The sequence below is a fragment of the Hyperolius riggenbachi genome, chromosome 1, assembly GCF_040937935.1.
Source record: "Hyperolius riggenbachi isolate aHypRig1 chromosome 1, aHypRig1.pri, whole genome shotgun sequence".
NCBI classification, from domain to species: Eukaryota; Metazoa; Chordata; class Amphibia; order Anura; family Hyperoliidae; genus Hyperolius; species Hyperolius riggenbachi.
Genome location: NC_090646.1, coordinates 593375334 through 593400218, shown reverse-complemented (window position 1 = coordinate 593400218; position 24885 = coordinate 593375334). Strand labels below are relative to the sequence as shown.

Below are 24885 nucleotides of genomic sequence, written 5' to 3'. Positions count from 1 at the left end.
AATATCCAGCAGTAAGCAGAAGGTTGTTTTACCTGTCCTGCCACCATACTACCTCCTCTGCCTGAATATTTTCTTCAGAGCAGGATTGTCCCCCAGGCAAACTAGGCAGGTGCATGGGCCTAGTGGGTGTGAAGGGGCCCACCAGCCACCTTCTCTGACCTCTCTCCACTTCAGCTTACCAAAAAGACCACATGGGGGCCTCATATCTACTACCTTGCCTAGGGTCCTATTACATCTTAATCCATCTCTGTATCTACTCCTTTTTCTCATGCAACCTTGCAACATGTTGGCAGGTTACACAGGAACACTGACGGTGTGGGTAGCCATGGTGACAAAGACACACCACTGAACAGTTGAGTTAACCCCTTTTACTCCATTGCTAGGGTTGCCAGGTCGGCTGATGGAGAAAACCGGACAGGGGGTGGAGTTAGGGGTGGAGTTAGGGGCGGAGTCAGAAGCGCACTTTTATGTAGAGTGGGGCTAAGCAATGGGCTTTTTAAAAAAAAAAATTATAGTATTTATATCGCACTGACATCTTCTGCAGCACATTACAGAGTACATAGCCATGTCACTAACTGTCCTCACCAGTAGTACTGGTCCAGTGCACATAAGAGACAGTTTTTCACCAGTAACTGCACATAAGAGACAGCTTTTCACCAGTAAATGCACATTATAAGAGACACCTTTTCGCCAGTAAATGCACATAATAAGAGACAGCTTTTCCCCAGTAAATGCACAAGAGACAGCTTTTCACCAGTAAATGCACATAATAAGACACAGCTTTTCACCAGTAAATGCACATAATAAGAGACAGCTTTTCACCAGTAAATGCACAAAAGAGACAGCTTTTCACCACTAAATGCACATAATGACAAACAGCCAGTGTTCCCAGTATATGTAGCCAGGGATATATGTGCCCAGTATATGTAGCCAGGGGGTATATATGTCCCAGTATATGTAGGCAGGGGTGTAAATGTCCCAGTATATGTAGGCAGGGGTATATATGTCCCAGTATATGTAGCCAGGGGGTATATGTGCCCAGAATAGGTAGCCAGGGGGTATATGTGCCCAGAATAGGTAGCCAGGGGCTATATGTGCCCAGAATAGGTAGCCAGGGGCTATATGTGCCCAGAATAGGTAGCCAGGGGCTATATGTGCCCGGAATAGGTAGCCAGGGGCTATATGTGCCCGGAATAGGTAGCCAGGGGGTATATGTGCCCCGAATAGGTAGCCAGGGGGTATATGTGCCCGGAATAGGTAGCCAGGGGGTATATGTGCCCGGAATAGGTAGCCAGGGGGTATATGTGCCCGGAATAGGTAGCCAGGGGCTATATGTGCCCAGAATAGGTAGCCAGGGGCTATATGTGCCCAGAATAGGTAGCCAGGGGCTATATGTGCCCAGAATAGGTAGCCAGGGGCTATATGTGCCCAGAATAGGTAGCCAGGGGCGGGGGGAAGGGGGGCAATCTCCCCCCCCTTCTTCCCTCACCTTAGGGTGCTGTCTCTCTCCCCCGCTGTCTCCTCCAATATTGATGTGCACAGTGCAGGCTGGCGGGTGGCTGCGGGCGGAACTTACCTCTGTGTCGCAGGCGCCGGAAGTTCGGGTCCCGCAGCCGCTGAGTTTCGACTCAAAAAAGATCTGGATCAAAGATCCGAATCATTCATGAGCCGGACAACACTATTCAGACTGATAGTGTTGTCCGGCTCATGAATGAGATTCTCAGCGGCTGCGGGACCTGAACTTCCGGCGCTGGAGCGACACAGAGGTAAGTTCCGCCTGCAGCCACTCGCCAGCCCTGCACATCATATTGGAGGAGACAGCGGGGGAGAGAGAGCACCCTAAGGTGAGGGAAGGGGGGGGGAGATTGCCCCCCTTCTCCACCGCTGCTCCCAGCTCTCTCTCTGCTGCGCTGTTCTCCTCCTGCGCTGCGGGGGGGGCTCTAAAACCGGACAACTTAATTGTCCGGTTTAGCATGTTTTTTTACACTGGACACAGCGCACAAAAACCGGACTGTCCGGTGTAAAACCGGACACCTGGCAACCCTATCCATTGCATGCTCTGCAGTTGTGGAGGCTTACTTCTGCCACCTCTCCAGCCTCATCCCAGACAGTCACTAAATCCCCCCCCCCCACACACACACCCGAATACCCCTTATGCTCTCCTCAAAATATTTTTATCTTTCAAGTCACATGACCTTACCATTTATCCAGACAGTCCATGGAGCAGAATCACATCTAAGGTCCCTTTAGCTTCAATTAGTGCTGCCACACTTTATACCCCAAGACCCTCAGCTTTCTTTCCCCCCCAAAAATCTCCATTTCAGTGTCACATTACCACACCTCCAATGCAGCTCACATACTCCCTTTACCTCTGTCTTTCACTATACTGGCAGGGCCGGCCTCAGGTTTCACAGCGCCCTGAGCGAAACCTGATTTTTGTGCCCCCCCCCCTCATCGTCTTCCCACGTGCATATACACACACACACGCACGCACGTATACACACACACAGGCCCATATGCAATTCCCTTTTTCTCCTGAGATATCTCCTAGAACAGTAGTTCCCAACCTTTTTGACGTTGTGACACAAATGCTCAGATCTCCATGACACGTCACGTATGTATAATAGAAAAAATACTATTAATGACCATGAATGGAGGGAAAGAGTGCATTATCCTGAATACACTTAAAAATGAAGGCTAGAACCTTTCAGGAATATTAATAAAAACAATCAGTGGGACAGTTAGCCGTCTCCCCCCCCCCCCCATTTAGAATGCAAGCACAGCACCGACAATTTGCACCACGCGTTAAAGCCGCAGTGCGCCCCCCCCAAAACGCCCTCAGACTCAGTATAGGTAGGTAGCCAGGTATAGGTGCCCCCAGTATAGGATCTCATGTGTAGGTGCCCTCAATATAGGTTGCCAAGCATAGGTGCCCCCAGTATAGGAAGTCAGTTGAAGGTCTCCATCCCTCCAATAGGTAGCCAGGCGCAGGTGCCTCCAGTATAGGTAGCCAGGTGTTGGAGCCCTCAGTAAAGGTAGCCAGCTATAGGTGCCCTCAGTATAGGAAATCAGGTGTAGGTGCCCTCAGTATAGGCAACCAGCTATAGGTGCCCCCTTGGAAGCTGGCGCCCTGAGCGACCGCTCCAGTCGCTCATATCTAGAGATGTCGCGAACCTCCGATTTTCGGTTCGCGAACTTCCGCGGAAGGTTCGGTTCGCAGAAAAGTTTGCGAACCGCAATAGACTTCAATGGGGAGGCGAACTTTGAAAAATAGAAAAAATTATGCTGGCCACAAAAGTGATGGAAAAGATGTTTCAAGGGGTCTAACACCTGGAGGGGGGCATGGGGGAGTGGGATACATGCCAAAAGTCCTGGGGAAAAATCTGGATGTGACGCAAAGCAGCGTTTTAAGGGCAGAAATCACATTGAATGCTAAATTGCAGGCCTAACGTGCTTTAAAACATCTTGCATGTGTATACATCAATCAGGTAGTGTAATTAGAGTACTGCTTCACACTGACACACCAAACTAACTGTGTAACGCACCGCAAGTTACCAGCTGTTTGTGTAGTGGAGGCCATGCTGGACTACTGCGCAACATGGCGAGATTGCTCTTCCTCACTCAGTGATGTCAGGTAATGTGTGACTGCCTTATCAACTTTCCATGGCATTGTTAAAAAGCTTACGTTTTGTTTTTAAATTACATTTTCTACTTGCTGTGTACTTGTTCAGTACCGCTACAATGAGAATCCTATGGAGGCGGGCAAGTCTGGCATTGTGACCCCAGGTAATGGCCGGGGAATGAGGGTTTGAATCCGGTGTGGAGCCTGAGCAACGGCTACCACTACACATCCAATGGAGGGCAGCAGGCAGGCATGCACGCCCGCCCCGAGGTAGTGACCAAAAATAACAATACAGGAGGAGGACTTTCGAGGCCCTGCTGTGTATTTGAAATGAATTAACTTTAAATCCTTTAACGAGTACCAGTTATGGCAGGAAATTAGTATATGGTTGGCAATCCAAAAGATCTTCTTTCACGAGAATCATATGGAGGGCAAGTCTGCCATTGTGACCGCGGGGATTCCAGCCCGAAGTGGGAGCCTGCTGAGACCCATGCTGTAGCTGCCCTGACCGTGCTTTGCAGACCAGGCATCTGTGGTCAGATGGACCCTTGAGCCAGCGGAAGACAAAGCAAGTCGAAAGCATTTGGCAAGAATGTTTTACGGAGGGCAATTTTTTTTGCCCTTTTTTTAAATTTTTTGAAAATGATAGATGGTTGTATTTTTAAATTGTTTGAAAGTTTAGATGGTTGTATTTTTAAATTGTTTGAAAGTTTAGATGGTTGTATTTTTAAATTGTTTGAAAGTTTAGATGGTTGTATTTTTAAATTGTTTAAAAGTGTATCCATTCTTCCTCCCCCCAGCCACGAACAATACCATGGGAACGTGGAGTAGCAGAAGCCCCCTGTGACGGCTGCCGCGGTTGTTCTCCGCGGCTTGTCTTTTGAGGAGTGCTGCCTTTCCTCAGGTGTTCTTGCCATAGCTGTTTGTGCCTTCTCTCCAGGTGCCTTCGTAAAGCACTTGTCCCTACGTGACAGTTGGCCTTTCCACAGCTCAATTTTTGCTGGCAGATGGCTTTGCTCCGATCTGAGACACACACGTTAAAAAATTTCCAAACCGCTGAGCCCCCCTGGGCTGATGGCGCTACGGTGGCATCAGCAGCTGAGGTTGAAGGGCATGTTGGCTGTCTGGCCATAGTGGGCGATACATGGCGCCGGACAATGGCCCCAGCTGTTTCTGAGGACGAGCTCCCTCTTGTATTGCGTTCCAGAGTTGGAGCCTGATCAACGTCTACCACCACACATCCAGGCAAGGAGGGAGGCAGGCAGGCATGCACGACCGCCCCGAGGTAGTGACCAAAAATAACAATACAGGACTCAGGAGGACTTTTTGCGGCCCTAATTGAAATGAATTAACTTTCAATCCTTTAACGGGAATCCGTTATGGAGGGCAAGTCTGCCATTGTCACCGCGGGGAATGAAGGTTGGATTCCGGCCCGAAGTGGGAGCCTGCTGAGACCCATGCTGTAGCTGCCCTGACCGTGCTTTGCAGACCAGGCATCTGTGGTCAGATGGACCCTTGAGCTAGCGAAAGACAAAGCAAGTCGAAAGCATTTGCCAAGAATGTTTTACGAAGGGCACGTTTTTTTGCCCTTTTTTTTTTACATTTTTTGAAAATGATAGATGGTTGTATTTTTAAATTGTTTGAAAGTTTAGATGGTTGTATTTTTAAATTGTTTACAAGTGTATCCATTCAAGTGCAAGTTATGCACTGACTGCCAGGTATAATGTGCAGTCACAGATGCAGTGAAAGGTATGCAGTGACTGCAAACAGCCGTTTGTGTAGTGACGTCCGTGCTGGACTGGTGCGCACCGTGACGAGAGTGCAGGTGATGGTGGCTTTTCAGCCCATATGCTCGCCCGGCTGATGTAGCTGAATGACAGAACAGTGACTGTCCAGCTGATCAAATTTGGTCTGACCACAATGAATCAACGACCTTATTATCTTTTGTGTGCCACCCCCACCCGAGACACTCAAATAGCCGGCGGTCATTGCTTCATTGTGATGCGCAAGCCCCTTCACCACGGCAAGGTAATGATCACGAAGGGGGATGGGCACATGTACACGCACCAGAAAAATTAGTGTAGCGGCCGCTGCTAGCAGCGGCCTTAAAAATTCAGGAATCCGCCTAGAGTCCTGGACCCTGTTGGTAGTGGCGGAGAAGGCAGTCAAGCGGCCTGCAGGCAGAGATGCTGTGTGTGGGGACTGACTTAGTCTTCGGTCGTGCAGTAGCCCTCCGTGATCCATTCCTCATTCATTTTGATAAAGGTCAGGTACTGAACACTGTCGTGACTTAGGCGACTTCTCTTCTCAGTAACTATGCCTCCAGCTGCACTGAAGGTCCTTTCTGACAGGACGCTTGCGGCAGGGCAAGAGAGAAGTTGTATGGCAAATTGGGACAGCTCTGGCCACAGGTCAAGCCTGCGCAACCAGTAGTCCAAGGGTTCATCGTTGCTTTTCGCAGAGTCTACATCCACACTCAAGGCCAGGTAGTCGGCTACCTGCCGCTCCAGGCGTTGGTGGAGGGTGGATCCGGAAGGACTATGGCGAGGAGTTGGACTAAAGAACGTCCGCATGTCCGACATCACCCTGAGATCGCTGGAGCGTCCTGTTCTTGCCTGCGTGGACTTGGGAGGAGGAGGGTTACTGCCAGTGGTACCTTGATTGCGTTGTGCAGCCACATCACACTTAAATGCATTGTAAAGCATCATCAACAGCTTGTTCTGCAAGTGCTGCATCCTTTCCGCCTTTTGTTGAGTTGCTAAGAGGTCCACCACTTTGTGCCTGTACCGAGGGTTTAGTAGCGTGGCCACCCAGTACAGGTCATTCGTCTTGAGTTTTTTGATACGGGGGTCCCTCAACAGGCTGGACAACATGAAAGAGGACATCTGCACAAAGCTGGATGCAGACGTACTCTCCATCTCCTCTTGCTCTTCCTCAGTGACGGGACGCAACTCCTCTTCCTCCCCCCAGCCACGAACAATACCACGGGAACGTGGAGCAGCAGAAGCCCCCTGTGATGGCTGCCGCGGTTGTTCTCCTTCCGCCACCTCTTCCTCCTCCACAGAAACACCTTCCTCATCATCACCATCATCAGAGTCTGACTCTTCTCCTTCCCCACACGACTCCTTTTCTTTCTCTTCCTCCCCCCTCTGTGCTGCCGCCGGTGTTGTGGAAACATCGGGTTCGTGTGTAAATGGCTCCCACGACTCCTGCTGCCCTAACTCTTCTTGTTCACGCTCCTCCACAGCTGTATCCACCACTCTACGCACGGCACGCTCCAGGAAGTAGACGTAGGGGATCAAGTCGCTGATGGTGCCCTCATCGCGACTCACCAGTTTGGTCACCTCATCAAATGGCTCCATGACCCTGCATGCATTTCGCATCAGTGTCCAGTTGTTGGGCCACAACATCCCCATCCTCCCAGATTGTGTCCTTGTACTGTAATGATACAGGTACTGGGTGACGGCTTTCTCCTGGTCTAGCAGGCGAGAGAACATCAGCAGGGTGGAATTCCAGCGAGTCGGGCTATCGCAAATCAGGCGTCTCACCGGCAAGTTGTTTCTACGCTGAATGTCCGCAAAGCGTGCCATGGCCTTGTAAGAGCGCCTGAAATGCCCACACAACTTCCTGGCCTGCTTCAGGACGTCCTCTAAGCCTGGGTACTTGGACACAAATCTTTGCACGACCAGATTAAGCACATGTGCCATGCAGGGTATGTGTGTCAGCTTTCCCAAATTTAATGCAGCAATGAGATTGCTGCCGTTGTCACACACCACGTTGCCGATCTCAAGCTTGTGCGGGGTCAGCCATTGCTCCACCTGTTTGTTAAGAGCAGCCAGGAGAGCTGCTCCAGTGTGACTCTCCGCTTTCAGGCAAGACATGTCTAACACTGCATGACACCGTCGCACCTGGCATGCAGCATAGCCCCTGGGGTGCTGGGGCTGTGTAGCTGGAGAGGAGATGGCGGCACCAGCCAAGGAGGAGGTGGAGGAGGATGACGACAGCGAAGCGGTGATAGCAGGTGGAGAGGAGGTGGCTGGAGGCCTGCCTGCAAGCTGTGGAGGTGTGACAAGTCGGTCCTCTGTGCAGCCACGTACTCCCTGCTTGCTGCCATCGTTTACCAGGTTGGGCTGTGTATGTAATGTAGTGGCCCTGCCCGTGCTTGGCAGACCAGGCATCCGTGGTCAGGTGGACCCTTGACCCAACGCTGTGTGCCAGAGATGACACCACTTGCCTCTCAACTGCACGGTACAGTTTGAGTATGGCTTTTTGTGAAAAATAATTGCGGCCTGGTATCTTCCACTGCGGTGTACCAATGGCCACAAACTTACGGAAAGCCTCCGACTCCACCAGCTTGTATGGTAATAGCTGGCGAGCTAATAGTTCCGCCACGCCAGCTGTCAGACGCCGGGCAAGAGGGTGACTGGCAGACATTTGCTTCTTCCGCTCAAATACTTCCTTCACGGACAGCTGGGTACTGCTGTGGGCAGAGAAGAAGGAACCGCTCAAGGGAAGAGGCGGTGTGGAGGAGGGTGGCTGTGAAGGTGCAAGGGAGAAAATGGATGAAGACGATGCACCTGAAGGAGGAAGAGGAGAAGGAGGGTGGCTTGTCTTTTGAGGGGTGCTGCTTTTCCTCAGTTGTTCTTGCCATAGCTGTTTGTGCCTTCTCTCCAGGTGCCTTCGTAAGGCACTTGTCCCTACGTGAGAGTTGGCCTTTCCACGGCTCAATTTTTGCTGGCAGAGACAACAGATGGCTTTGCTCCGATCTGAGACACACACGTTAAAAAATTTCCAAACCGCTGAACCCCCCTGGGGTGATGGCGCTAGGGTGGCATCAGCAGCTGACGTTGAAGGGCATGTTGGCTGGCTGGCTGGCCATAGCTGGTGATACATGGCGCCGGACACTGCCCCCAGCTGTTTCTGAGGATGAGCTCCCTCTGCTTCTATCATGGAGTCGTCTCCTCCTACTCCTCTCTGACTCCTCCTCTGAACTGTCCACCTGGTCATCTCCTCTATCGGGAACATATGTGGTATCCGTATAATCGTCATCATAATCCTCCTGGCCAGCTGCGCTTTCCTCAGACACCTCCTCAAGTGCACCAACTTCAGGTGGTCCACCATCATCCCCATCCACACACGTTACGTCCATACTATCGCCACCTAACTCAGACGTAGGAGGTGGTGTACCTGCGCCTTCTTGTTGTTGTTGCAGTAGTGGCTGGGAATCAGTGATTTCACCACCACCACCAAATAACTCCTGCGAAGTGTCAAATGCAGCAGATGTGGTGCTTGTTGTAGTGCTGGTGGCTGCGGGAGATGAGATGTTCTGTGTTAAATACTCAATCACCTCCTCACGATTTTGGGAAGTGATGGCACGTGCCTTCTTCTGAGCACTGTATTTTGGGGCAGGTCCGCACGAAATCACAGCAACACCACCTCGCACAGCCACAGACCTGCCGGTGCCTGGTGGCCTTCCTCTGGGTCTGCCTCTACCTCTTCCTCTACCTGGTTTGTCCATTTTGTCCATCTCGGGGGTATGCTAGCTATATGCAGTGAGGTGGGTTCTCACTCAACACAACAGGTAGTTAGCTGCAGTGAGCTGGGTTCACTCAACACAACCCTAGGTATATGCAGTGATGAGGTGGGTTAAGTAAACACAACAGGTACTGGGTAGTTAGATGCAGTGAGCTGGGTTCACTCAACAGTAAAGGTACTTAAGATGTAGTGAGGTGGGTTCTCACTCAATACAACAGGTATAGAGATGTCGCGAACCTCCGATTTTCGGTTCCCGAACTCCGTTCGCGAACCTTCACGGAAGGTTCGGTTCGCATAAAAGTTCGCGAACCGCAATAGACTTCAATGGGGAGGCGAACTTTGAAAACTAGAAACATTTCTGCTGGCCAGAAAAGTGATGGAAAAGATGTTTCAAGGTGTCTAACACCTGAGATCTTTCAGTGACTACAAGAGGGGGGGGGGAAATTTCAAAAATACCTTATAGTTTTTGAGAAAATCAATTTTAAAGTAACTCCTTCTGACCGTGGGAAAATATACCCCCGCCGACTTTAATGGTTAATTGCAAAGCCCCTTTAAAAGCTAGCAACACCAAAATTACTGGGAATGTTAAGAAGAACAGTGGGAACAAGAGGAAAACATTTTTTCAAAAAGACCTTATAGTTTTTGAGAAAATCGATTTTAAAGTTAAAAAAGAGTCGATTCATAAAAAAGAACCGATTCATTAAAAAGATCCAGCTCATTCATGAGCCGTTAGTATAGCAGAGAATGCGTCCTCAGAAGGACGTGAAGCTGCTGGCTCCCGCTGCTGTCTCTCCCCACCTGCCTGCACCTGTCAACCCCCACCTAGGCTGGCACCCAGCACACTGGGTGCCAGCCTAGGTGGGGGTTCACAGGTGCAGGCAGGCAGGTGGGGAGAGACAGCAGGAGCTAGCAGCTATGCGTCCAAAAGGACTTTTGGACGCATTCTCTGCTATGTGGGTGGGGGGCTTCGGAGATCTTCAATCAACTTAATAGAAGATCGCAACATAAGAGGATACAGTTCGTTGGATCATTTACAGAGGATATTGCCGTGGGAATTTTTTTTTAAAGGTACAGGTAAGTATTTCTGGTTAATTAAGAAAATTAAAGGACTTTTTTCGTGGTTGTGTTTTTATTTCATTTAACCCTTTGTGGAAATGGGTAGGGGTACTTTATAGAGTACCCCTATACTCATTTCTCCTGGAAGGGGGTGGGCATCTGGGGTCCCCTTCTTAAAGGGGACTCCCAGATGCCACCATGACCCCCCCCCAGGGAGTCGTCGCCCCCACCTCCTCCTGGGGCACCGGAGGTGGGGAAGAGCCCCTTGTCCATGGATTGGACAAGGGCTCTGGGGGGGGGGGGGAAGGGGAAGGCTTGGCTGTCCCTCCCCCCCTGGAGCCCCCCATACCATGGACCATGCGGGCTGGTATAGCTTAGGGTGCAAAGCCCCAGTCGGCCGGGGCTCCGCATTCTGGCTATCCCAGCCTGCATGGGGGACAAGGGGTTACATATATAATAGAATAAGTGCCTCAACCTTCAAGCAAGAAGAAGAAGTAGTGCCCTGCCCCCAGGGCCGATCCAAACAAGAAGAAGGGGCTGGTCCAAGCAAGAAGAAGAAGTAGTGTCATATCAAACCAAGGGCAAAGAGGGATAATTTGCATATTCAGTAGCAGTGCATTGTGGGTAACCACAAATGTTCACTTACAGCTGAATTATTGCAGATTTTGCTTCTGTTTTAAGAAGGAAAATTACACCAAGCTTTGCTTTTTTTAGTAGGAGGGCTTTTTGGTCTCTTTTTTTTATCCTCCTATACATTCTTAGTAGTTTGGGTCACCCTGAGCTGCTTGGTTAGTCTGTTGTACTGGTCCAAGCCCTATCTCATACAGCCTTATCAATCCCTGCTATGTACTGATGAGGACCAAATGTCTGAAATAGGCTGGCACATGTGGGTTTGATATGACTGTGTAAAATGTAAAACTATAGGCATGCTTGATTTACCATGGGTGAAAAGGAATAATTTGCATATTTAGTAGTGGTGCATTGTGGTAACCACAAATGTTCACTTATAGTTGAATTATTGCAGATTTTCTTCTGTTTTAAGAAAGCAAATTACACCAAGCTTTGATTATTTTAGTAGAAGGTCTTTTTGGTCCCTTTTATCCCCCTATACATTTGAGTGGTTTGGGTCACCCTGAGCTGCTTGGTTACTCTGTTGTACTGGTCCAAGCCCTATCTCATACAGCCATATCAATCCCTGCCATGTACAGATGAGGACCAAAAGTCTGAAACAAGCTGTCACATGTGGGTTTGATATGACTGTGTAAAATTTAAAGCTATAGGCTTGCTATACACCAGTGGTTCTGGATGCTTGCTTGACTTACTAAGGGTGAAAAGGAATTATTTGCATATTTAGTAGCAGTGCATTGTGGGTAACCACAAATGTTCACTTATAGCTGAATTATTGCATATTTCCTTCTGTTTTAGGAAGGCAAATTACACCAAGCTTTGCTTTTTTTAGTAGGAGGTCTTTTTGGTCCCTTTTATCCCCCTATACCAGGCTTTCTCAACCAGGGTTCCCTGGAACCCCAGAGTTCCTTGAGGACTCTGCAGGGGTTCCTTGGCATTTCCCCCCATCGTTGGGGAAGTATGATAGAGCACACTATAATAGGTAGTACTGTAACAAGAAGCACTAAATTGGGGCATCAGGAGATGGTATAATGAGTGGCAATGTAATGGGGGGAGGGAAATAAACAGCCACACATACTTTTAAAGACCATGCCTCCTGCAAAATAAATGCAGGGGTTCCTCGAGACCAAAAAATTGTTTGCAGGGGTTCCTTGAGATCCAAAAGTTATTTGCAGGGTTCCTCCATGGTAGAAAGGTTGAGAAAGGCTGCCCTATACATTCCGAGTGGTTTGGGTCACCCTGAGCTGCTTGGTTACTCTGTTGTACTGGTCCAAGCCCTATCTCAAACAGCCATATCAATCCCTGCCATGTACTGATAAGGACTAAAAGTCTGAAACAGGCTGTCTACATGTGGGTTTGATATGACTGTGTAACATTTAAAGCTATATGCTTGCTATACTCCAGCGGGTCTGGATGCTTACTTGACTTACCAAGGGGGAAAAGGGGTAATTTGCATATTTAGTAGCAGTGCATTGTGGGTAACCACAAATATTCACTTATAGCTGAATTATTGCAGATTTCCTTCTGTTTTAAAAAGGCAAATTACACCAATACAGTGTGCGGCATTGCAGGAAGTGACGACAGTGGAACGCACGATGGAACACGGAAGAGGTGAGTCATCCCCGCCCGCTGCCCCTTACTAATAGTAGCGGCTGCTACTGTGCTTAAGCAGGAGGGGGAGCACACATGAGGGACCTGGGTAAGCGGGGGGGGGGGGAAGGAGGTCCTGCTGAGCTTAAGCTGGAGGTAGAGCACGCATGGGGGACACAGTTGAGGGGGGGTCCAACCCCCCTTCCCGCAGCTGTGCCCAATACCCCCTTCCTGCCCTCTACCCTCTTATGCGGCGTATGCTACGCCGCGGGTCGGCTAGTATATATATATATATATATATATATATATTTTTTTTTTTAGGACATACGAGGCCACAAGTATGAAAAAAGTTAAATACCATTTCATAATCCAGATCCATGGAGGACGCCATCTGCGCCCCCCCCGTTCATTCCGCCATGGCACCCGCAGTAATACCGGCCCCGGTCGGGTCCCGACCCCTCCAAACGGGTCGGGTTCTCATTCCCCCCTCAATATGGCCGCCACAGATTGCCGCTGCTGCGCAGTCCGCATAGATGCGATTGCAGCTGCACAGCTCTAGGGCCTCCTCCCGATGCGTCCGATGTATGCACGCATATTGATGATGCGGCAGGAGGAGGCCCTAGAGCTGCGCAGGTGTAATCGTGTCTGTGCGGACTGCGCAGCCGCGGCAATCTATGGCGGCCATATTGAGGAGGGAATGAGAACCCGACCTGTTCGGAGGGGTCGGGAGTCGGGACCCGACCGGGGCCGGTATTACTGCGGGAGCCATGGGGGAATAAACGGGAGGGCGCGGATGGCGTCCTCCATGGATCTGGATTATGAAAAGGTATTAAACTTTTTTCACATTTGTGGCCTAGGAAGTCCGTTAAATATTGTTTCCTGCTATCTTTTTAACATATCCTGCAAATTTGGTGTTGCTAGCATGTAAGGGGCCTTTGCTATTAACTGCTAAAGTCGGCGGGTGATGATAACCAACCAGAATTATAGGGGTGCAAAAGTGCTGAATTCTGCTAAGGCTTCCATTAGGCTCCCTATTTCCCTTTCAAAAATCTCAAATCTTTTCAAAGGGCAATTGCTCAGCAGTGGCAAATTTTCTAGCATTGTAGGAACTGTTATGGGGGTCATAACTGGTGAGTTTCGGGCCCCTAGGCCGAAGAGGTCATAGCCTAGGGTCACAAAAACCTGTTTATTTGGGCAATTTCAATGGTGGCGAGTCTGACGTACATAAATCGCAGCAATGGCCGTTAGCAACGTCTGAATCTCACGAAATGTCTCATGCAGGTAGAAGACATATTGTTAGACTTGGGCTCCAAAGATGGGGTCCCTACATCTCTGCAAACCAGAGTTACAGGGGTCCAAAATTGGTAAAATCCCCCATAGGCTTTCATTGCCTCCCTATTTCACTTTCCAAAATCTCACATCTTTTCAAAGGGCAATTGCTCAGCAGTGGCAAATTTTCTAGCATTGTAGGGACCCTTAGGGGGAACATGACTGGTGAGTTTCGGGCCCCTAGGCCAAAGAGGTCATAGCCTAGGGTCACAAAAACCTGTTTATTTGGGCTATTTCAATGGTAGTGATGCTGAGGTACATAAATTGCAGCCATGGCCGTTAGCAACGTCTGAATTTCACGAAATGTCTCATGCAGGTAGAAGACATATTGTTAGACTTGGGGCCCGAAACTCACCAGTTATGATTTTACCAATTTTAAGCCCCTGTAACTCTGGTTTGCAGAGATGTAGGGACCCCATCTTTGGAATCCAAGTCTAACAATATGTCTTCTACCTGCATGAGTCATTTCGTGAAATTCAGACGATGCTAACGGCCATTGCTGCGATTTATGTACGTCAGACTGGCCACCATTGAAATTGTCCAAATAAACAGGTTTTTGTGACCCTAGGCTATGACCTCTTTGGCCTAGGGGCCCGAAACTCACCAGTCATGTTCCCCCTAAGGGTCCCTACAATGCTAGAAAATTTGCCACTGCTGAGCAATTGCCCTTTGAAAAGATGTGAGATTTTGGAAAGTGAAATAGGGAGGCAATGAAAGCCTATGGGGGATTTTACCAATTTTGGACCCCTGTAACTCTGGTTTGCAGAGATGTAGGGACCCCATCTTTGGAATCCAAGTCTAACAATATGTCTTCTACCTGCATGAGACATTTCGTGAAATTCAGACGTTGCTAATGGCCATGGCTATGATTTATGTACGTCAGCATCACTACTATTGAAATTGCCCAAATAAACAGGTTTTTGTGACCCTAGGCTATGACCTCTTTGGCCTAGGGGCCCGAAATTCACCAGTCATGTTCCCCCTAAGGGTCCCTACAATGCTAGAAAATTTGCCACTGCTGAGCAATTGCCCTTTGAAAAGATGTGAGATTTTGGAAAGTGAAATAGGGAGGCAATGAAAGCCTATGGGGGATTTTACCAATTTTGGACCCCTGTAACTCTGGTTTGCAGAGATGTAGGGACCCCATCTTTGGAATCCAAGTCTAACAATATGTCTTCTACCTGCATGAGACATTTCGTGAAATTCAGACGTTGCTAACGGCCATGGCTGCAATTTATGTACGTCAGCATCACTATCATTGAAATTGCCCAAATAAATAGGTTTTTGTGACCCTAGGCTATGACCTCTTCGGCCTAGGGGCCCGAAACTCACCAGTTATGATCCCCCTAACAGTTCCTACAATGCTAGTAAATTTGCCACTGCTGAGCAATTGACCTTTGAAAAGATGTGAGATTTTGGAACTATAAATAGGAGGCCCAATGAAAGCCTATGGGGGATTTTACCAAATTTGGAGCCCTGTAACTCTGGTTTGCAGAGATGTAGGGAACCCATCTTTGGAGCCCAAGTCTAACAATATGTCTTCTACCTGCATGAGACATTTCGTGAGATTCAGACGTTGCTAACGGCCATTGCTGCGATTTATGTACGTCAGACTCGCCACCATTGAAATTGCCCAAATAAACAGGTTTTTGTGACCCTAGGCTATGACCTCTTCGGCCTAGGGGCCCGAAACTCACCAGTCATGTTCCCCCTAAGGGTCCCTACAATGCTAGAAAATTTGCCACTGCTGAGCAATTGCCCTTTGAAAAGATGTGAGATTTTGGAAAGTGAAATAGGGAGCCAATGAAAGCCTATGGGGGATTTTACCAATTTTGGCCCCCTGTAACTCTGGTTTGCAGAGATGTATGGAACCCATCTTTTGAGTCCAAGTCTAACAATATGTCTTCTCCCTGCATGAGACATTTCGTGAGATTCAGACGTTGCTAACGGCCATAGCTGCAATTTATGTACGTCAGACTCGCCACCATTGAAATTGCCCAAATAAACAGGTTTTTGTGACCCTAGGCAATGACCTCTTTGGCCTAGGGGCCCGAAACTCACTAGTTATGATCCCCCTAACAGTTCCTACAATGCTAAAAAATTTGCCGCTGATGAGCAATTGCCCTTTGAAAAGATTTGAGATTTTTGAAAGTGAAATAGGGAGCCTAATAGAAGCCGATGGCAGAATTCAGCACTTTCGCAACCCTATAATTCTGGTTGGTTATCATCACCCGCCGACTTTAGCAGTTAATAGCAAAGGCCCCTTACATCCTAGCAACACCAAATTTGCAGGATATGTTAAAAAGATAGCAGGAAACAATATTTAAAGGACTTCCGATGCCACAAATGTGAAAAAAGTTAAATACCTTTTCATAATCCAGATCCATGGAGGATGCCATCTGCGCCCTCCCGTTCATTCCCCTATGGCTCCCGCAGCAATACCGGCCCCGGTCGGGTCCCGACTCCCGAGTCTGACCCCTCCGAACAGGTCGGGTTCTTATTCCCCAATCAATATGGCCGCCACAGATTGCCGGGGCTGCGCAGTCCGCACAGACGCGATTGCACCTGCGCAGCTCTAGGGCCTCCTCCTGCCGCGTCATCAATATGCGTGCATACATCGGATGCTTTGGGGAGGAGGACCTAGAGCTGCGCAGCCGCAATCGCATCTTTGCGGACTGCGCAGCCGCGGCAATCTGTGGCGGCCATATTGAGGGGGGAATGAGAACCCGACCCGTTTGGAGGGGTCGGGACCCGGCCGAGGACGTTATTACTGCGGGTGCCATGGCGGAATGAACGGGGGCGCAGATGGCGTCCTCAATGGATCTGGATTATGAAATGGTATTTAACTTTTTTCATACCTGTGGCCTCGTAAGTCCTTTAAAAAAAATATATATATATATATGTGTGTGTATATATATATATATATATATATATATATATATATGTATATATGTATATATATATATGTATATATATGTATATATATATATATATATGTATATATATATGTATGTGTATATATATATATATATATATATATATATATATATATTATTTTTTTTTTTTATGTGCTGAGTGTGGGAAATAAATGAAAAAAAAAATGACGTGGGGTCCCCCCTCCCGAGCCTCTGTAACCCAATGTCCCCCATGCAGGCTGGAATAGCCAGAATGCGGAGCCCCGGCCGACTGGGGCTTCGCACCCTGAGCTATACCAGCCCGCATGGTCCATGGTATTGGGGGGCTCCGGGGGGGGGAGGGGCAGCCAAGCCTTCCCCTCCCCCCCCCCCCCCGGAGCCCTTGTCCAATCCATGGACAAGGGGCTCTTCCCCACCTCCGGTGCCCCAGGAGGAGGTGGGGGCGATGACTCCCTGGGGGGGGGGTTCATGGTGGCATCTGGGAGTCCCCTTTAAGAAGGGGACCCCAGATGCCCACCCCCCTCCCAGGAGAAATGAGTATAGGGGTACAGTACCCTTTACCCATTTCCACAAAGGGTTAAATAAAATAAAAACACAACCACGAGAAAAGTATTTTATTATTCTAAATTAACCATAAATACTTACCTGTACCTTTAAAAAAGTTTTCCCACGCCAATATCCATGGTAAACGATCCAACGAACTGTATCCTGTTATGTTGCAATCTTCAATTAAGTTGATTGAAGATCTCCGACGTCCCCCACATAGCAGAGAATGCGTCCTTTTGGACGCATAGCTGCCGGCTCCTGCTGTCTCTCTTCATCTCCTCACCTGTCACTCTCACCTAGCCTGGCACCCATGGGTGCGCTGGGTGCCAGGCTAGGTGAGGGTGACAGGTGCAGGCAGGTGGGGAGAGACAGCAGCAAGCCGGCAGCTTCACGTCCTGCTCAGGACGCATTCTCTGCTATAGTAACAGTTCTTGAATCATCCGGTTCTTTTTAATGACTCGGTTCTTTTTTTTATGAATCGGCTCATTTTACTTTGAAACTTTAAAATTGATTTTCTCAAAAAGTATAAGGTCTTTTTTCCTCTTGTTCCCACTATTCCACTTAACATTCCCAACAATTTTGGTGTTTCTACTATGTAAGGGGACTTTGCTATTAACCGTTAAAGTCGGCGGCCATTAAAGTCTATGGGGCGAATCGAACTTCCGCAAAAGTTCGCCTGATGCAGGCGAACGCGAACCCCCAAAGTTCGCCTGGAACCGTTCGCCGGCGAACCGTTCGCTACATCTCTAAACAGGTAGTTAGATGCAGCGAGGTGGCCAGGTGGGTTCACACTCAACACAACAGGTAGTTAGATGCAGTGAGCTGGGTTCACTCAACACAACGCTAGGTATATGCAGTGATGAGGTGGGTTATGTAAACACAACAGGTACTGGGTAGTTAGATGCAGTGAGCTGGGTTCACTCAACAGTAAAGGTACTTAAGATGCAGTGAGGTGGGTTCTCACTCCACACAACAGGTAGTTAGATGCAGTGAGGTGGCCAGGTGGGTTCTCACTCAACACAACAGGTAGTTAGATGCAGTGAGCTGGGTTCACTCAACAGTAAAGGTACTTAAGATGCAGTGAGGTGGGTTCTCACTCAACACAACAGGTAGTTAGATGCAGCGAGGTGGCCAGGTGGGTTCACACTCAACACAACAGGTAGTTAGATGCAGTGAGCTGGGTTCACTCAACACAACGCTAGGTATATGCAGTGATGAGGTGGGTTAAGTAAACACAACAGGTACTGGGTAGTTAGATGCAGTGAGCTGGGTTCACTCAACAGTAAAGGTACTTAAGATGCAGTGAGGTGGGTTCTCACTCAACACAACAGGTAGTTAGATGCAGCGAGGTGGCCAGGTGGGTTCACACTCAACACAACAGGTAGTTAGATGCAGTGAGCTGGGTTCACTCAACACAATGCTAGGTATATGCAGTGATGAGGTGGGTTAAGTAAACACAACAGGTACTGGGTAGTTAGATGCAGTGAGCAGGGTTCACTCAACAGTAAAGGTACTTAAGATGCAGTGAGGTGGGTTCTCACTCAACACAACAGGTAGTTAGATGCAGTGAGGTGGCCAGGTGGGTTCTCACTCAACACAACAGGTAGTTAGATGCAGTGAGCTGGGTTCACTCAACAGTAAAGGTACTTAAGATGCAGTGACTGAGGTGGGTTCTCACTCAACACAACAGGTAGTTAGATGCAGTGAGGTGGCCAGGTGGGTTCTCACTCAACACAACAGGTAGTTAGATGCAGTGAGCTGGGTTCACTCAACACAACGCTAGGTATATGCAGTGATGAGGTGGGTTAAGTAAACACAACAGGTACTGGGTAGTTAAATGCAGTGAGCTGGGTTCACTCAACAGTAAAGGTACTTAAGATGCAGTGAGGTGGGTTCTCACTCAACACAACAGGTAGTTAGATGCAGTGAGGTGGCCAGGTGGGTTCTCACTCAACACAACTGGTAGTTAGATGCAGTGAACTGGGTTCACTCAACACAACGCTAGGTATATGCAGTGATGAGGTGGGTTAAGTAAACACAACAGGTACTGGGTAGTTAGATGCAGTAAGCTGGGTTCACTCAACAGTAAAGGTACTTAAGATGCAGTGAGGTGGGTTCTCACTCAACACAGCAGGTAGTTAGATGCAGTGAGGTGGCCAGGTGGGTTCTCACTCAACACAACAGGTAGTTAGATGCAGTGAGCTGGGTTCACTCAACACAACGCTAGGTATATGCAGTGATGAGGTGGGTTCAGTAAACACAACAGGTACTGGGTAGTTAGATGCAGTGAGCTGGGTTCACTCAACAGTAAAGGTACTTAAGATGCAGTGAGGTGGGTTCTCACTCAACACAACAGGGAGTTAGATGCAGTGAGGTGGCCAGGTGGGTTCTCACTCAACACAACAGGTAGTTAGATGCAGTGAGCTGGGTTCACTCAACAGTAAAGGTACTTAAGATGCAGTGACTGAGGTGGGTTCTCACTCAACACAACAGGTAGTTAGATGCAGTGAGGTGGCCAGGTGGGTTCTCACTCAACATAACAGGTAGTTAGATGCAGTGAGCTGGGTTCACTCAACACAACGCTAGGTATATGCAGTGATGAGGTGGGTTAAGTAAACACAACAGGTACTGGGTAGTTAGATGCAGTGAGCTGGGTTCACTCAACAGTAAAGGTACTTAAGATGCAGTGAGGTGGGTTCTCACTCAACACAACAGGTAGTTAGATGCAGTGAGGTGGCCAGGTGGGTTCTCACTCAACACAACAGGTAGTTAGATGCAGTGAGCTGGGTTCACTCAACAGTAAAGGTACTTAAGATGCAGTGACTGAGGTGGGTTCTCACTCAACACAACAGGTAGTAGTTAGATGCAGTGAGGTGGCCAGGTGGGTTCTCACTCAACACAACAGGTAGTTAGATGCAGTGAGCTGGGTTCACTCAACACAACGCTAGGTATATGCAGTGATGAGGTGGGTTAAGTAAACACAACAGGTACTGGGTAGTTAGATGCAGTGAGCTGGGTTCACTCAACAGTAAAGGTACTTAAGATGCAGTGAGGTGGGTTCTCACTCAACACAACAGGTAGTTAGATGCAGTGAGGTGGCCAGGTGGGTTCTCACTCAACACAACTGGTAGTTAGATGCAGTGAGCTGGGTTCACTCAACACAACGCTAGGTATATGCAGTGATGAGGTGGGTTAAGTAAACACAACAGGTACTGGGTAGTTAGATGCAGTAAGCTGGGTTCACTCAACAGTAAAGGTACTTAAGATGCAGTGAGGTGGGTTCTCACTCAACACAGCAGGTAGTTAGATGCAGTGAGGTGGCCAGGTGGGTTCTCACTCAACACAACAGGTAGTTAGATGCAGTGAGCTGGGTTCACTCAACACAACGCTAGGTATATGCAGTGATGAGGTGGGTTCAGTAAACACAACAGGTACTGGGTAGTTAGATGCAGTGAGCTGGGTTCACTCAACAGTAAAGGTACTTAAGATGCAGTGAGGTGGGTTCTCACTCAACACAACAGGGAGTTAGATGCAGTGAGGTGGCCAGGTGGGTTCTCACTCAACACAACAGGTAGTTAGATGCAGTGAGCTGGGTTCACTCAACACAACGCTAGGTATATGCAGTGATGAGGTGGGTTAAGTAAACACAACAGGCACTGGGTAGTTAGATGCAGTGAGCTGGGTTCACTCAACAGTAAAGGTACTTAAGATGCAGTGAGGTGGGTTCTCACTCAACACAACAGGTAGTTAGATGCAGTGAGGTGGCCAGGTGGGTTCTCACTCAACACAACAGGTAGTTAGATGCAGTGAGCTGGGTTCACTCAACACAACGCTAGGTATATGCAGTGATGAGGTGGGTTAAGTATACACAACAGGTACTGGGTAGTTAGATGCAGTGAGCTGGGTTCACTCAACAGTAAAGGTACTTAAGATGCAGTGAGGTGGGTTCTCACTCAACACAACAGGTAGTTAGATGCAGTGAGGTGGCCAGGTGAGTTCTCACTCAACACAACAGGTAGTTAGATGCAGTGAGCTGGGTTCACTCAACACAACGCTAGATATATGCAGTGATGAGGTGGGTTAAGTAAACACAACAGGTACTGGGTAGTTAGATGCAGTGAGCAGGGTTCACTCAACAGTAAAGGTACTTAAGATGCAGTGAGGTGGGTTCTCACTCAACACAACAGGTAGTTAGATGCAGTGAGGTGGCCAGGTGGGTTCTCACTCAACACAACAGGTAGTTAGATGCAGTGAGCTGGGTTCACTCAACAGTAAAGGTACTTAAGATGCAGTGACTGAGGTGGGTTCTCACTCAACACAACAGGTAGTTAGATGCAGCGAGGTGGCCAGGTGGGTTCTCACTCAACACAACAGGTAGTTAGATGCAGTGAGCTGGGTTCACTCAACACAACGCTAGGTATATGCAGTGATGAGGTGGGTTAAGTAAACACAACAGGTACTGGGTAGTTAGATGCAGTGAGCTGGGTTCACTCAGACCGGATCATCAACCAGGCACCTCAAGCACCAGCTTGGGGCCCCATCCTGGCAGCAGGTAAAGTCTTAACTTTATTGAAACTATAAAGTTTCAGTACAGTTCCTCCCCCCCACTCCACAAACTCACACAATGACCATTGCCAAGTAGCAGCAGGCAGGTGAGGGGGGACTATTTTCTCACCAGTCTGCTGCTGGCGGAAGAACACCCCTGGCTGGCCCGACAATTAATCTTTAGTTCCGGCCAGGGAGGAAGAGCTGCCGGAGGTGGCGCTGCTGAGCACAGAGACGAGTCCCACGTGATGTGAGGAAGACGGAGAAGACAGGAATGCTGCTGCTGCTGCTGCTCAGACTTCAGTAAGTATAAGGGGATGGGGGAGGTCTGCTGCTACTGCCATAGTAGAGGTTTTGGTGAAATAAAGCCCCCACCATAGCCGCGGGAAGCCACGCCCACAACCCTCGGAAGCTCCGCCCACCACACGCGGGAAGCTCCGCCCCCAGGACACTTTCCAACTCCCTCCATGAGCACCAACACTGACCTCTCTTCCCCTCCTGCAACTCACACTGGCTTCTCCCCCCTGCAACCCACACTGACCTCTCCCTCACCCCCCTGCAACCCACACTGACCTCTCTTCCCCTCCTGCAACTCACACTGGCTTCTCCCTCACCCCCCTGCAATCCACACTGACTTCTCCCTCACTGCCCTGCAACCAGGGCCGAGCCTGGGCGGGTGCTGCGGGTGCAAGGCACGCAGGCGCCTGCCTCTGAGAGGCGCCGCCCGGCCCCGCTCGCCCGGCCCCGCTCTCCCCTTGTGGCCGCCGCCGCTTCAAGCTCCCTCCCTCTAGCCGCCGCGTCAGACCTCGATCAAGCGGGCGGGCGCTAGGACCTAGCTCGCCGCACTGATATGCGGAAGTGACATCACTTCCGCATATAGAGCGGGTGCGTCCGGCGCCCTTTTCCTGGTCGGGTCGCCCGCTGATTGAGGTCTGACTGAAGCTGCTGAAAGGTGAGGGGGGAGCGGAGGAGGGAGCGGCGGCGGCGGGGCGCGCTCCTGTCACTCACTAGCTATCCTGGGCACAGATACCACCTGGCTACCTATCCTGGGCGCACATACCCCCTGGCTACCTATCCTGGGCACAGATACCACCTGGCTACCTATCCTGGGCGCACATACCCCATGGCTACCTATCCTGGGCGCACATACCCCCTGGCTACCTATCCTGGGCGCACATACCCCCTGGCTACCTATCCTGGGCACAGATACCCCCTGGCTACCTATCCTTGGCGCACATACCCCCTGGCTACCTATCCTGGGCGCACATACCCCCTGGCTACCTATCCTGGGCACAGATACCACCTGGCTACCTATCCTGGGCGCACATACCCCCTGGCTACCTATCCTGGGCGCACATACCCCCTGGCTACCTATCCTGGGCGCACATACCCCCTGGCTACCTATCCTGGGCGCACATACCCCCTGGCTACCTATCCTGGGCGCACATACCCCCTGGCTACCTATCCTGGGCACAGATACCCCCTGGCTACCTATCCTGGGCGCACATACCCCCTGGCTACCTATCCTGGGCACAGATACCACCTGGCTACCTATCCTGGGCACAGATACCACCTGGTTACCTATCCTGGGCGCACATACCCCCTGGCTACCTATCCTGGGCGCACATACCCCCTGGCTACCTATCCTGGGCGCACATACCCCCTAGCTACCTATCCTGGGCACAGATACCCCCTGGCTACCTATCCTGGGCACAGATACCCCCTGGCTACCTATCCTGGGCGCACATACCCCCTGGCTACCTATCCTGGGCACAGATACCACCTGGCTACCTATCCTGGGCGCACATACCCCCTGGCTACCTATCCTGGGCGCACATACCCCCTGGCTACCTATCCTGGGCGCACATACCCCCTGGCTACCTATCCTGGGCACAGATACCCCCTGGCTACCTATCCTGGGCGCACATATCCCCTGGCTACCTATCCTGGGCACAGATACCCCCTGGCTACCTATCCTGGGCACAGATACCCCCTGGCTACCTATCCTGGGCACAGATACCCCCTGGCTACCTATCCTGGGCGCACATACCCCCTGGCTACCTATCCTGGGCACAGATACCACCTGGCTACCTATCCTGGGCGCACATACCCCCTGGCTACCTATCCTGGGCGCACATACCCCCTGGCTACCTATCCTGGGCGCACATACCCCCTGGCTACCTATCCTGGGCACAGATACCCCCTGGCTACCTATCCTGGGCACAGATACCCCCTGGCTACCTATCCTGGGCGCACATACCCCCTGGCTACCTATCCTGGGCACAGATACCACCTGGCTACCTATCCTGGGCGCACATACCCCCTGGCTACCTATCCTGGGCGCACATACCCCCTGGCTACCTATCCTGGGCGCACATACCCCCTGGCTACCTATCCTGGGCGCACATACCCCCTGGCTACCTATCCTGGGCAAAGATACCCCCTGGCTACCTATCCTGGGCGCACATACCCCCTGGCTACCTATCCTGGGCACAGATACCACCTGGCTACCTATCCTGGGCACAGATACCCCCTGGCTACCTATCCTGGGCGCACATACCCCCTGGCTACCTATCCTGGGCGCACATACCCCCTGGCTACCTATCCTGGGCGCACATACCCCCTGGCTACCTATCCTGGGCGCACATACCCCCTGGCTACCTATCCTGGGCACAGATACCCCCTGGCTACCTATCCTGGGCACAGATACCCCCTGGCTACCTATCCTGGGCGCACATACCCCCTGGCTACCTATCCTGGGCACAGATACCACCTGGCTACCTATCCTGGGCGCACATACCCCCTGGCTACCTATCCTGGGCGCACATACCCCCTGGCTACCTATCCTGGGCGCACATACCCCCTGGCTACCTATCCTGGGCACAGATACCCCCTGGCTACCTATCCTGGGCACAGATACCCCCTGGCTACCTATCCTGGGTGCACATATCCCCTGGCTACCTATCCTGGGCATAGATACCCCCTGGCTACCTATCCTGGGCACAGATACCCCCTGGCGACCTATCCTGGGCGCACATACCCCCTGGCTACCTATCCTGGGCACAGATAACACCTGGCTACCTATCCTGGGCACAGATACCACCTGGCTACCTATCCTGG

At 50.2% G+C, this 24885-nt stretch overlaps 1 protein-coding gene across 1 annotated transcript in view; it reads left to right on the top strand.

The window, feature by feature from the left end:
- Positions 1-24885, top strand: part of LOC137541261 (mast cell protease 1A-like) — a 144925-nt gene that overhangs the window by 38424 nt on the left and 81616 nt on the right. The window lies entirely within an intron of this gene.